Source organism: Hyaena hyaena, unplaced genomic scaffold (genome assembly GCF_003009895.1).
Source record: "Hyaena hyaena isolate Hyena2069 unplaced genomic scaffold, ASM300989v1 scaffold_44, whole genome shotgun sequence".
In the NCBI taxonomy this organism is placed as follows: Eukaryota; Metazoa; Chordata; class Mammalia; order Carnivora; family Hyaenidae; genus Hyaena; species Hyaena hyaena.
In genome coordinates, this window is record NW_024080676.1 from 642638 (window position 1) to 656111 (window position 13474).

The 13474-nt window shown below is 40.4% G+C and overlaps 1 protein-coding gene across 6 annotated transcripts in view; it reads right to left on the reverse strand.

The window, feature by feature from the left end:
* Positions 1-13474, reverse strand: part of CPEB3 (cytoplasmic polyadenylation element binding protein 3) — a 191860-nt gene that overhangs the window by 11752 nt on the left and 166634 nt on the right. The gene's annotated exons all lie outside the window — the stretch shown is intronic.

Genomic DNA, 13474 nt, shown 5'->3' on the forward strand with positions numbered 1-13474 from the left:
ACCTTGGCTCAGGTCATGAACTCGCAGTTCATGAGTTTGAGCCCCGTGGAGGGCTCTGTGCTGATAGCTCCAAGCCTGGAGCCTGCTTTGGATTCTGTATCTCCCTCTGTCTTTGTGCCTCCCCCTGGTTCATGCTCTCTCTCAAAAAACAAACAACAACAACAACAAGAAAAAATTTAAAAAATTAAAAAACAAAAACAAAACAATGTTCCTTAAATAAAAGTATCAGAAAGCCTCCAAATAACTCTCCAAAAGTCAGTCTCTGGTCCTCCGCGTTAAGCTAAAACAAAATTATCAAGGGAACGTTATTTGTCAATGGTGAATTGATTTCAAAACTATTGATTACTGTTCTCATATAGAGACTGTATAGAGGGATACAACAGACAGTCTCAGGTCATCAAAAAGACAAAGAACTGTAACTACAAATGGCAATCATCAAACACCCAGTGTCCCACTTGCCACCACATACACGCAGTTGTTCTTCCCTGTCCTCGCCCTAACTCTCTGGAGATGGAAAATACAGGCCCAGCAATCCCATCTCAGGGTATTTATTCAAAAGAACTGAAATCAGGCCCATGTTCACTGCACCATTATTCACAATAGCCAAGATGTGGAAGCAACAACCTAAATGTCCGTAGATGTGGATACAGAAACTGTGCTGTATACATACAATGGGATATTATTCCGTCTTAAAAAAGAACGAAATCCTGACACATGCATCAAGGCCATGGACAAACCTTAAGGCCATTATGCTGAGGGAAGTAAGTCAATCACAGAAGGGTGAATGCTGTATGAATCCATTTATGCTTCTAGGTAGTTTTGCCACAAGCATCTCTGCCCCAAGCATTTTTGTTAAAACATTTTTGTTGCATAACTAATTGGCCACAAGGCAATTTTATTGTAAAAAATAAAATCATAAAAAAACAAAAGAGGAGCATTCATTAAAAAGGACATAATGAAACATGAAAATGGTAACAAAATTAGGACGACTTTATTGGGAAATACAAAATATCTGAATACAATCAAAACCTATAGTGTAAATACACAGTAAAAACTGATTTTATTTTGTGGATTGTACCTAAGCACTTATCTTCAAGACTTATATTCAGAGTCTTAAAATATTTTTATTTATTCATCTCATTTGGCATCACATTTTCTTTTCACTGAAATATTTTCCTTCATTAAGGGAGGCTGTCAGTTTCCAAACATTGGGATGCATATTTGTAAGTAAACTTTGAATTGCTTTGTGAAAGCCTTCTATACCATTCTTAGTTCTGGGCCGATTGACACATGCTCACTGACAGACATTCCAAAGTTCTATGGGAAATGTGAGTTCAAAACTCTGTGCCACCGTTTAGACCATTAGGAGGGCTAAGATTTATATAATTAAAAAAATGGGAGTACTGCGTCAGTAGAGAAATGAAACCAAACTCTCAACCAGTTGATAAAACCAAACTGTCAAACCAAATGGCCAACCAGTTATTTTTTCCATCTTTTAGGGCAAAATTGCCTTAAGGCCAATTAGTTATGTGGCAAAAACGCTTGTGGCAAAACTATCTACAGCAAAGATGCTTACTGAGAAAAAATACTGGACATGTCCATCTATATGACAGATCTAAAGTAGTCAAATTCCGAGAAAGCGGGAAATAGAACGGTGGTTGCCAGGGGCTGAGGAGAGGGTAAAGTAGGGGGTTGTTCAAAGGGTATCAGCTTTCAGTTATGCAAGATGAAAAAGTTCTAGAGATCTGCTGCAAACACTGTGCTTATAGTTAACAATACTGTTATTGTGCACTTAAACACTAGTAAGAGGGCAGATCTTACATGCTTTTCACCACAATAAGGAAAAGAAAGAAAATATATGGTGAGTAGGACACACTTGGGAAAAAGGGATTAAGGAAGGGGAAAACAATTCCTATTTACTCAACTTCTAAATTTGAGGATGAAGAAGAAAAGAACCTGAAAACACAGTATTTTCTCAACTGGGTTCCCAAGAATGTTATTCCCAAGAGATAGTACATTTTAGAAGAGTTCCGTGATCAAAAATTTGTGAAAAACTGCATATTGTTCCCTGGAATCTTCAAAACGAAGGCTGGTATACACAAGAGTCTAAGAAGTCCTAGACAAACCAGCCTATTTAACTTTCTCCAAGAAAACATTTCCAAACACATTTGACTCAGAAAAAGACTTTTTTTTTTTTGTAAAATCGATATTAAAACCAAAAGGGACTCATGTTTTACAGAGAACAATTTAGGAAATGGTGGTTTAGGGGAACTTATTTAAAAAAAGTTTTTAGTGTTTTATTTATTTCTGAGAGACAGAGAGAGAGAGAGAGAGAGAGAGAGAGAGAGAACAGGGGAGAGACATAGAATCTGAAACAGGCTCCAGGCTCTGAGCTAGCTGTCAGCACAGAGCCCGACCTGGGGCTCAAACCCATGAACCGTGAGACCATGACCTGGGCTGAGGTTGGACGCTTAACCAACTGAGCCACCCAGGTGCCCCTAGGGGAACTTATTTTAGAGACAGACTCCTAGGCAGCCCAGACCTGCCTACAGAGAGCTTCTCCTATTTCAAAAAATGAGATAACCAACCAGTGTTAGCCCTTTCTTGCTTGAAATATTTAGTCCCTTTTATCGAGTGAAATTTCAGTTAGATTGTATAGTATCTTCCAGAAGAGTTCAAATATTATTCATGGTTTAAGCCAAAACGGGAGGCACCACAATCCCAGACTTTAGCCTCTACTACAAAGCTGTCATCATCAAGACAGTATGGTATTGGCACAAAAACAGACACATAGACCAATGGAATAGAATAGAGAACTCAGAATTGGACCCAAAAAAGTAAAGCCAACTAATCTTTGACAAAGAGGGAAAGAGAATCCAGTGGAAAAAAGACAGCCTCTTTAACAGATGGTGCTGGGAGAACTGGACAGCAACATGCAGAAGAATGAAACTAGATCATTTTCTCACACCTTACACAAAAATAAACTCAAAATGAATAAAGGACCTGAATGTCCTTTATCCTAGAGGAGAAAGCATCAAAACCCTAGAGGAGAAAGCAGGAAACAACCTCCTTGACCTCAACTGCAGCAATTTCTTACTTGATACATCCCCAAAGACAAGGGAATCAAGAGCAAAAATAAGCTACTGGGACCTAATCAAGATAAAAAGCTTCTGCATGGCAAAGGAAACAACAAAACTAATAGGCAACTGACGGAATGGGAAAAGATGGTTGCAAATGACATATCAGATAAAAGGTTAGTATCCAAAATTTATAAAGAACTCACCAAACTTCACACCCGAAAAACAAATAATCCAGTGAAGAAATGGGCAGAAGACATGAACAGACACTTCTCCAAAGAGAACACCCATATGGCCAACAGACACATGAAATGATGCTCAACGTCCCTCATTTCAAGGAAGTACAAATCAAAACCACACTGAGGTACCACCTCACAATGGTCAGAGTGGCTAAAATGAACAAATCAGAAGACTCTAGATGCTGGCGAGGATGTGGAGAAACGGGCACCCTCCTACACTGTTGGTGGGAATGTAAACTGGTGCAGCCCCTCTGGAAAACAGTGTGGAGGTTCCTTAAAAAATTAACAATAGAACTCCCCTATGACCCAGTAACAGCACTGCTAGGAATTTACCCAAGGGATACAGGAGTGCTGATGCATAGGGGCACATGTACCCCAATGTTCATAGCAGCACTCTCCACAATAGCTAAAACATGGAAAGAGCCTAAGTGTCCATCATCGGACGAATGGATCAAGAAGATGTGGTTTATCTATACAGTGGAATACTACATGGCAATGAGAAAGAATGAAATCTGGCCATGTGTAGCAACATGGATGGAACTTGAGGGTGTTATGCTGAGTGAAACAAGTCAGGCAGAGAAGGACAGCTACCATATGTTTTCACGTATAGGTGGATTAGGAGGAACTTAACGGAGGACCATGGGAGAGGAGAAAGGGAAAAAAGTTGGGGAGAGGGAGGGAGGCAAACCTGAGAGACTCATGAATGCTGAGAACAAACTGAGGGCTGACAGGGGTGGGGATGGAAGGAAGGGGAGTGATGGGCATGAAGGAGGGCACTTGTTGGGATGAGCACTGGGTGTTATATGGAAACCAACTTGACAATAAACTATTTAAGTGAAAAAAAATTTAAAAAAAATTATCATACAACCAAAAAAAAAAAAGAAAAACAAATATTATTCATGGTTTAATGGAAATCAATGTGTTCTCAGTACCACTATATACTGACAGGGTGCTTCAAGTTTTTAAAATAGTTTTCATTTACACACACACACACACACACACACACACACATCCTTCCTTAAAGTTATATAGTAAGTTGTATAGTGAGGACTAAACTCCAGATTGGCAGAGTCTAGCCTGGTATCCTTTCTGTTAGTAAGAGGACCTGTGTGGGCTGAGTTGGCAGACTTTAACCTATGTCTACTGCATGGTGCATTTCAAGTTATAAACATCTAACTTACAAATTTCTAGAAGACAAATGACTGAGTTGTGGTAAATGATAGCTGGGGTGAGACCACCAGATTTTATAAAGAAATTATTCATATCAATCAAATGTGCTTTTGTTAGGCTAAAGGAGGTTAAACTGACTCTATCCTCATAAATTTCCTCAGGACCACACAGAGTACACAGAAAGGTAGAGAAATGGCCATGTTAGAACAATTACCTATTTTCTGATGATCTCATTTTTTCATACTACAAAAATCTTTCATATGTGAGTGACCTAGCTTTGAGTTATAAGGAAAACTGGATTTACCAGAGTTTTCACATCTTAAGTGTTCATCTGACATCACTTCTAAAAATACCATTAAAATAGACAAAATGAGTACAGGTGCCCTCTTTTGCCCTTATTGTACTTAAATGCTTTAAACTGTTCCAGTTTGTCACAGAAACACTGTTCGTGGATTATAAGCCAAATTTAATCCTAGCCTTCTACTCAACTTCAGGTTCAAAATCTTTTCATTATCAGAGAAAAGATACTGGTAAAAAAACACTTCTTTCTGGACTAAAGGAAAAAAAAACACCTTAAATCCTTTACCTAGAAAATGCATTTAGATGTTTACATCTATAAAAGGTACTTAAGAGTCTCTATGTGTGTCTTGACTAATATCCAACCAACATGTTGGCAGACTGGCAGCTGTATTAATTTTTTTTTAGTGTCAACTTCAACTATTTCACTGTCTCTATATTAAAATTCTTACTGGCTGGGGCGTCTGGGTGGCTCAGTTGGTTAAGCGTCCGACTTTAGCTCAGGTCATGATCTCACAGTTCATGGGTTTGAGTCCTGCGTCGGACTCTGTGCTGACAGCTAGCTCAGAGCCTGGAGCCTGTTTCAGATTCTGTGCCTCCCTCTCTCTCTGACCCTCCCCTGCTCATGCTATCTCTCTCTCTCTCTCTGAAATAAATAAAACATTAAAAAAAAAAGATTTAGAAAAAATAATCTTACTGGAATTAAGATGCTTTAAAACTAAAAGAAAGAAAAAGAAAAAAGAGAGAGAGTCAAGAATTAGCCTTGGACACATGATTAGGCAGCCACATGATTTAAATAGGCCAGGCTCAGTAATGATACAAATCAACATCAGCACCGCCAAATAACTTTCCAAAGTGCTTCTTTCATCTGACATTGCTTAACTGCACGATAAACTGTAAGACAGGCTGGTGTTCTTACTACCACTGGAAAATAAAATCAAGCCTCTACAAGGTGGTAAATTGCCCAAAGTCACGTGGTGACTGGGAGAGGAGCTAGGAGTATAGACTCAGATCTCACAATTGCCAAGCCAGAACACTATTTTACTATCGACATGGTTCTCTGGGTGCTAAGGACTGGGGTGGGCATGGGGTGTACTCCTCTAAGATACTGATGGTCGTATGCTAAATGCCCCACCCTATTAGTGTTCTAGGAGACCTGTACCTGGGAGAGTGTGTCACATGCCTCGTGTGTGCCAAGGCAGAAGAGACACCAAGAACTGCTGTGCAGCGTATCACACAACTTTAACACTGTCAACACAGGGACAAAATACCAACTGGCTGATAACTGGTGAATAATATCCAATAGCATATGCATAATGAAATCTTTGAAGGATTAAAAACATTGTTTTAATGTTTATTTATTTGCAAGAGAGTGGAAAGAAAGCCCGTGCACAAGTGGTGGAGTGGCAGAGAAAGAATCCCAAGCAGGCTCCATACTGTCAGTGAAGAGCCTGACATAGGGTCTGAACCCACAAACTGTGAGAACATGACCTGAGCCAAAATCAGGAGTCGGATGCTTAACCCACTGAGCCACTCAGGCATGTCCCTAACCTTTAAAGGATTTATTTCAAGATACTAACAATGTTGCCTTGGAAGTAAAAACTGAAGCACAGAATTGTACTTGTGTCATTTAAAATTATTTTTTTAATTTTTTTGTATCTATTTGTATATTTTATTGTTTCCTTTTTTAAAAAATTTAAATTCAAGTTAGTTAACATATAGTGTAGTCCTGGCTTTAGGAGCAGAACCCAGTGATTCATCTCTTACATATGACACCCAATGCTCCTTCCAAAAAGTGCCCTCCTTAATGCCCATCACCCATTTTCATATTCCCCACCCCTCGTGTCATTTATAATAATAATGTTCCTATAGTAAGGGTCATGATGACATTTAAAATGCCAAACATCTCCATCAAATGCTATCATCCAGTGCAGCTGCCCGGGTTCCCGCTCACTTGAAAAAGGTGTCATATGAAGACAACATAAAAGTGAAAAGCAAAAGCAAAACAACTGCAAAAATGCACAGAACATTTTCCAGGTCATTTTGCTAATGTTAAAAATGACCTACAGATATATGAGAAAATCTTGGTAACAAACTCCAGATGTGCTCTGCTCTGTGTAGAACATGTTCACCTGGGAACTGATGTGAACTACTGAAACGTACATAAAACCCACAAAAGGACCTGTGATCTAAGTCAGAGGTTCCGAGTCTAAGGTCTGTGGGAAAAGGACTTCGTGGAAGAAATGGGTGTGAGGAGACATTAGACCTTGGGTAAGCAGCAAGGTTCAGGCAGGGACTCCCATGAGCAGAGGAACCTCTGTCCTTAACTAACTGACAGGTTAGCTTGAGAGTCTCCAAACCTCTCCTAGATTCTCCTTTGTTGCAAAGTAAAGGGGCTGGATCACGTCATGTCTTAGGTTAAGTCCAGCTTTAATGTCAAAATATAAATTTCTTTATTATACAAGTGAGTGTTCTCAATGAAGTAGGAAAAGAAAGCTGTGCAAAGTGCCCTTTCGTGGGCAGCTGGATATGCCAAAGATTGTTGTTTAAGGGCTTCCTACCTGGGCTACCTCTCAGATGACATTCATTCATCAACTCAGTCATTCATCTAAAAACAATTAATTAATGTGTGTCCACTATGTGTCAAGTATTAAGTAGCTAACATGAAAGACACACAGTCATTGCCCTCATGAACTGTACAGTCTAACAGGATAGATGGATACTAAATGAAGCAATATTTCATTACAGAGGTATTTAAGGCCACAAAGGAATGGTAGATGGTATCATGACAATGAACTACAAAGGAGATGTAAGCTCCACTGAAGAAAAGATCCCCTAAAAATACTACAATTCAGCTGAGATCCAAAGGAAAAGTCTGTATAATGACCTTAAAAAATAGAAAAAGGCCAGTTGTGACTGGCTCAAGACAAGGAAGAGAGAGCTAAGGCAAAAGATGTATGTAGTGCATGAAGGGTCACGTTGGCAATATTAAGGATTTTGACTTTTATCCCACTGGCAATAGTACATAACCAAGAGGTTTAAAGGAAGGGAAGACATGATTCACATTATGATTTTAAAAGATCACTCTGAGGGGGTGCCTGGCTGGCTCAGTCAGTAGAACATGAGACTCTTGATCTCAGGGTCATGAGTTCGAGCCCCACTTTGGGTGTGGAGCCTACTTTAAAAAAAAAATAAAGAAAAAGACAGTAAGTATGTAAATAAATACATAATCACTCTGGTTTTTACGTAAAGAATGGAGACTGGCTATGCGAACTGAGGAGACAGGGGAAAGCTCTTCTAGATGTCCAGGTGAGAGATGAGGGTGACTCACTCAACTACCCTTGACAGCCTTCCATGTTCGCTTCCAGTCCTTGTTCTCCCATATATCATCTTGATTTATTCTACACATTTACTGAGTGCCACCCATGTGCCAACCATTTCCATTCAGACTTCTGGGCATAGGTGGCAGAGCCAAAATCTTAGCAGCTCTGTAAGGGAGCACCATGAGCAGACCCTTCTACTCTGTGAGTCCTCCCACTGCCAGCCACACCACAGCAAGAAGTTGTTGATATGCAGATTTATCAGACGACTCAATAAATCACATATTCTTGGGGACTCTAATTATAGCTGCAGCATGGGTCACAAGTTTGCCTCAACAGCCTGGGCTATCTCATTCCTGTGACTTCACAGAGTACAGGCTAAATAAGGAGGATCTCCTCCGTATAATAAATAAGTAGGATAAATGCAGTGTCCCCACCCGCTTCCCCACTGGGAGTTATTGTGCAACTGATCCTCATAGTGCACGCTTGAAGGCTGTTCAGTACAATACCTCTTCCTCTGTTCTAAATTTTACTGTGAGGATGGCTGCACAACTATGTAAACTGTAAACACACTATAAATTGTTTAACTGTACACTTTATTTTAAAAAGTCTTTTTTGGGGTGCCTGAGTGGCTCAGTTGGTTAAGCATCCAACTTCGGCTCAGGTCATGATCTCACTGTTTGTGGGTTCAAGCCCCATGTCGGGCTCTGTGCTGACAGCTAGCTCAGAGCCTGGAGCCTGTTTCAGATTTTGTGTCTCCCTCTCTCTCTGACCCTCCCCTGTTCATGCTGTTTCTCTCTTTCAGAAATAAATGAAAGACATTAAAAAATTTTTTTTAAAAGACTTTTTTTCAGTTTATTTATTTTGAGAGAGAGCGAGAGAGAGCATGAAAGCAGGGAAAGGGCAGAGACAGGGAGTGGGAGAGAGAGAAAGTCTCAAGCAGGCTCTGCATCAGCAGCACAGAGCCTGAAGCAGGGCTTGAACCCATGAACTGCAAGATCGTGACCTGAGCCAAAGTCAGATTCTCAACTGGCTAAGCTACACAGGTACCCCTAACTGTATACTTTAAATTGGTGATTTGTATGGCATTATGAATTGTATCTACGTAAAGCTGCTACCAAAACAAGTAAACTGCCACCTCTTCCTTAAAAATGATGGCATTACGGGTGAATGAAATGACAGGATAGAAAAGTGCCAGAGCTACAGGACTGACAGATCCCACAGATGTTGCATATGGACATATTTTATTTTATAATAAGCAAGCCAAAAGGTCACTAAGACTGTGAGAAGAAATCAAATCTATAAAGGCTGTATTTTCCCCATGAACCACTCCATCTAAAAACTTAGCCCAAGTGCAGCAGCAGCAACAACAACAATAAATACATAAATGGTTAAATTCTCAAAAGAGATGTCTTTTTTCGAAAAGTTGGTTGGATATGAAAGGAAATACACCAGTCAAATTCTTCTTCATGGGCCTCCCACAGTTTACCTAGGAAAGGTGCAACCTGCGAGCACACCCCTCAAACGGTCCCAGAACTTCCAAGGCTCCTGGCACTGCTGCTCTGCAGGTGGCTCTCCTCCACTCTCCACATGAGCCAAAGAATGAAGGGGTTAGTGGCTGCAAACAGCAAGTGGCCCTTAAAATGCTATCTCGAGGGGTGCCTTGGTGGCTCAGTTGGTTAAGCATCTGACTCTCAGTTTCAGCTCAGGTCGTGATCTCACGGTTAATGAGATGGAGCCCTGTGTCAGGCTCTATGCTGACAGCATGGAGCCTGTTTGGAATCCTCTCTCCCCCTCTCTCTCTCTCTCTCTCTGGCCCTCCCCTGCTTGTTCTCTCTCTCTCTCAAAATAAATATTTTAAAAAATGCTATCTATAGGTTGTTTTTTTTTAAATTCACTGATTGCACTATATCTGCATTAATAATGAAGAAAACAAAGTTCCTTTGACCAGAAAGGTAATAAAGGTTGATGCTATTTAAAATAGTCAAGTCTTGGTTTAAAGGCAACTCTAGGCTAACATAAGAAGGAAAGAGAATAAGGCTATATAGCATTTTGGAACTTGCAACAGCAAAGAAAAGGGATTATGGGCACAGGAAGATATCTGCTCCTGATTTTGAGATCAGCAAGTTTCAAAACCTTAGCTATGAAACTATTGCTAAAAACCCACAGGGGTTATTCAGTAAAGAAGGTTGTGCCTAATAAGAAACTCTCTGCAGACAATGAAGAATGGAGCCACAGAGAAATAAAAAGAACATTACCTAAGGAAATACTGATACAGTTATATATAATGGGAGGTCTCTGGAAAGCTCAAACGTAAGCTTTAGGAGAAAGATAAATAAAAATAAAACTAGGGATGAACTTTAAAAAGCATCTAAGAAGGGTGCAGTTAACAGAGGCTCAAAACACCACAGTCAAAAAAAAAAAAAAAAAAGTATTATTGGCTACGTTCAAAGTAAGAAGAAAACAAGATGACAGAGTAACAATTTTGGGGAAGAGAGTGTAATGTTCACAGAAGAACGGTAAAAAAGGAGCCTATCCCAGCATGGAAGCTGGCTTACATCTCTCATGATAAAGAAAATGGTCCCCATATTGGTAATGGCAAACAAAGAGCATGAAGATGGAGCCGGGAGCCAGAGGAGTGGAGGAATTGGGCCACTTTTAATGACTTGCAATTCTCTCACTTAGATGACTCTCATCCCAGGGCACTGAAGGAAATGATAAGTCCTTTTTAGACAGGATGTGGATGGAGGTGGCATTCTTGTGACCACAGAAGCAGTCCCACTGTACATATGTATGATATGTTACATTGTATATACTGCTTTCTGTTCACTCTTCTATGCTTCTCAAAGGGCTATTACTACTGCTTTCCTTGTACACTGAAGCTCAGCATTTAAGTGATCTGCCCACAGTCACATAGCCCAGGGGAACAGGACCAGACATTGACACAGTCAGTGCTCTTTCTACTAACCAGTTGGTTTTTTCAATACATCTTTAGCAGAGAAATTGTTAAATTCAAGCTATGTAATATTAACGACATCAGTTAACTGTTGGTTAACAAGTGCTAGTTGCTAAACATCTCAAATATCATACAGCTCTGGCTGATGTTCAGTCCTCAAATCCCATTTAGTCTTCAGACCATCCCCAGGAGGGAGTTACAGATCAGGGCCCAAGGGTCCTGGCACACAGTAGCTTACTTGGGGTCATCAGTTGACTAGTGCAGCAGAGATTAAAAGTATTGAAATATATTCTAGATCCAAACTCCATACTGTTTCCACTACAACTGACTGATACTCTAGATGCTTATCAAGGACTACTCTTCGATATGGAAGGTACAGGTAACTCAAATGCAGTGGGAAGAGTCAATGGTTTTCTCAAGTCTTCAGAAGTTTGATGTTCCAATACATTCTCCTAAGCATGGCCTATCATCGTGCTCACAAAAGCAAAGCCACTTCTCTCTTAGAACCTAGCTCTAAGTCTTGTGGGAAGAAATCCTGAAGGCCCGTATAGCAGGGGAAGGAGCAGGAGTGGTCAACAGAACAAACAGTATCTGAATTTACTCTGATTTTAGAAGGGGCTCAGAAATTGCCATGTTCTCTGGGGCAAGTATACTTCCCTCTGGGTAAGGAGTAGGCTAGAGGTTGTTAGCCTGGGGGCCAAAGGAATATAAAAGCATGGGGAAATGGAAGCTTCTTTTTTCTTTTCATTTTTTAAAAAATGTTTATTATTTGAAAGAGAGAGAGAGCATGAGGAGAGGAGGGGGAGAGAGAGAGGCGACACAGAACCCGAAGCAGGCTCCAGGCTCTGAGCTGTCAGCACAAAGCCCGACACAGGGCTTGAACTCATGAGCTGTGAGATTATGACCCGAGGCAAAATTGGATGCTTAACCAATTGAACCGCCCAGGTGCCCTGGGAAATGAAGGCTTCTTTATCATCTCTAGTACCTACCTCCTGTCTAGTCACTAGTTCTGGCTTCAAAGGGAGAAAAGGATACAGAGGAGAATCTAAGGCTCTTCTGGTTAAGTTTATTACGTGGGGTCACTAGTGACAGGTGCAATAGCAGTCTAAGTGTAACAGAATCTGGTGTCACAAAAGCACATGCACAAGCAGGTCCACTGGCATCAGGAGCAGTAGTTAAGAAAATCCCCCAAGTGTAGCCATTTGTCAATTTAGCAAAGGTTTATCGAGCACCCACTACTGGAGCTGTACATCAAGCAATAGGTAAGCACTGGGAATGGAGCAGAGAGTGAGACAGACACCAAGCCTATCTTTGTGGGAGCTGACAGTCTGAGGGGATTATACTGCTACAAAAGGGAAAACTCAGGATGCCATGGGTGCTTGAAAGCTAGGAATGGAGTTGGACCTCTATCACACCTCGGAGTCTCCATTAATTCGAAGAATTTCAAAATTCTGGAAAAAGAGTTTATTTATTTTAATTAAAAACAAACAAACAAACAAACCACCACACTTACTTTTAAGGAGCTCAGTAATGCGGCAACTATTTATTTTAGGCACTGGCTTTTCTAATTTGATCAGATAAATGTCTTATTAAAAATATAAGTTGCCGAATATTTAAAAATGAATCACCAACTGAAACTTTCACCTTCTAAGAAACTTAAGTCTGCTACACAAAATTAGTCAAAAGTCGGCCACGGAGAGTACAGATGGAACTTCACAGCAGAACATAATACTACTACTTTAATTTATTCCAGTCCAATGTATGCCCTACGAATATCCTTTGCTGGAAGTTATTAACAGCCACAGTACAATTGCACAGGGAGGTATTCAAGACTTGATCTACTCTACTTGCTTTATTCATCCACTAAAATAGGTCTCAGATATATGAGATGATCTCCTCCTACCTTCTCTTCCCCAAACTTCCAAAGAGTGGCAGAGCTGGGACTTAAGGGATTTAAACCTACCTATGTCTTTCCACAAAACCAACTGAGCACACTAACTCCCTACAACGCTATTTTGTGTCCTCTTTACATCAGAGGTAACAAATCAGAATGTCTCATAATGGCCAGGCAGGTAACACTATGGTGCAAGAGGGCAGGTAATGCATATGCATATACGGTACGGGCAGGACTACAGGGAGTTAGAGAGGGGACTGGAGGGAGAGCAGCTATTTCGATCCAGTGATTGCTATCATGTGTGACCTTGCAATTTTAAGAGAAACCAGAACTTCAAAATTTTATGTACACTCCTGAACATTAACGTTAAATGTAAGTCCAAACTTATCTGAGAGCACCGCAAGGGTCAAACAGGTCACCAGCTCACAACCTTTGTTAATGCATTGTTGGCATCATCTTTTGACCAGCACCGGTTTGGTATGCTAAATTCTGCAGGGTTATTTTCATATGTGTAACGTCAC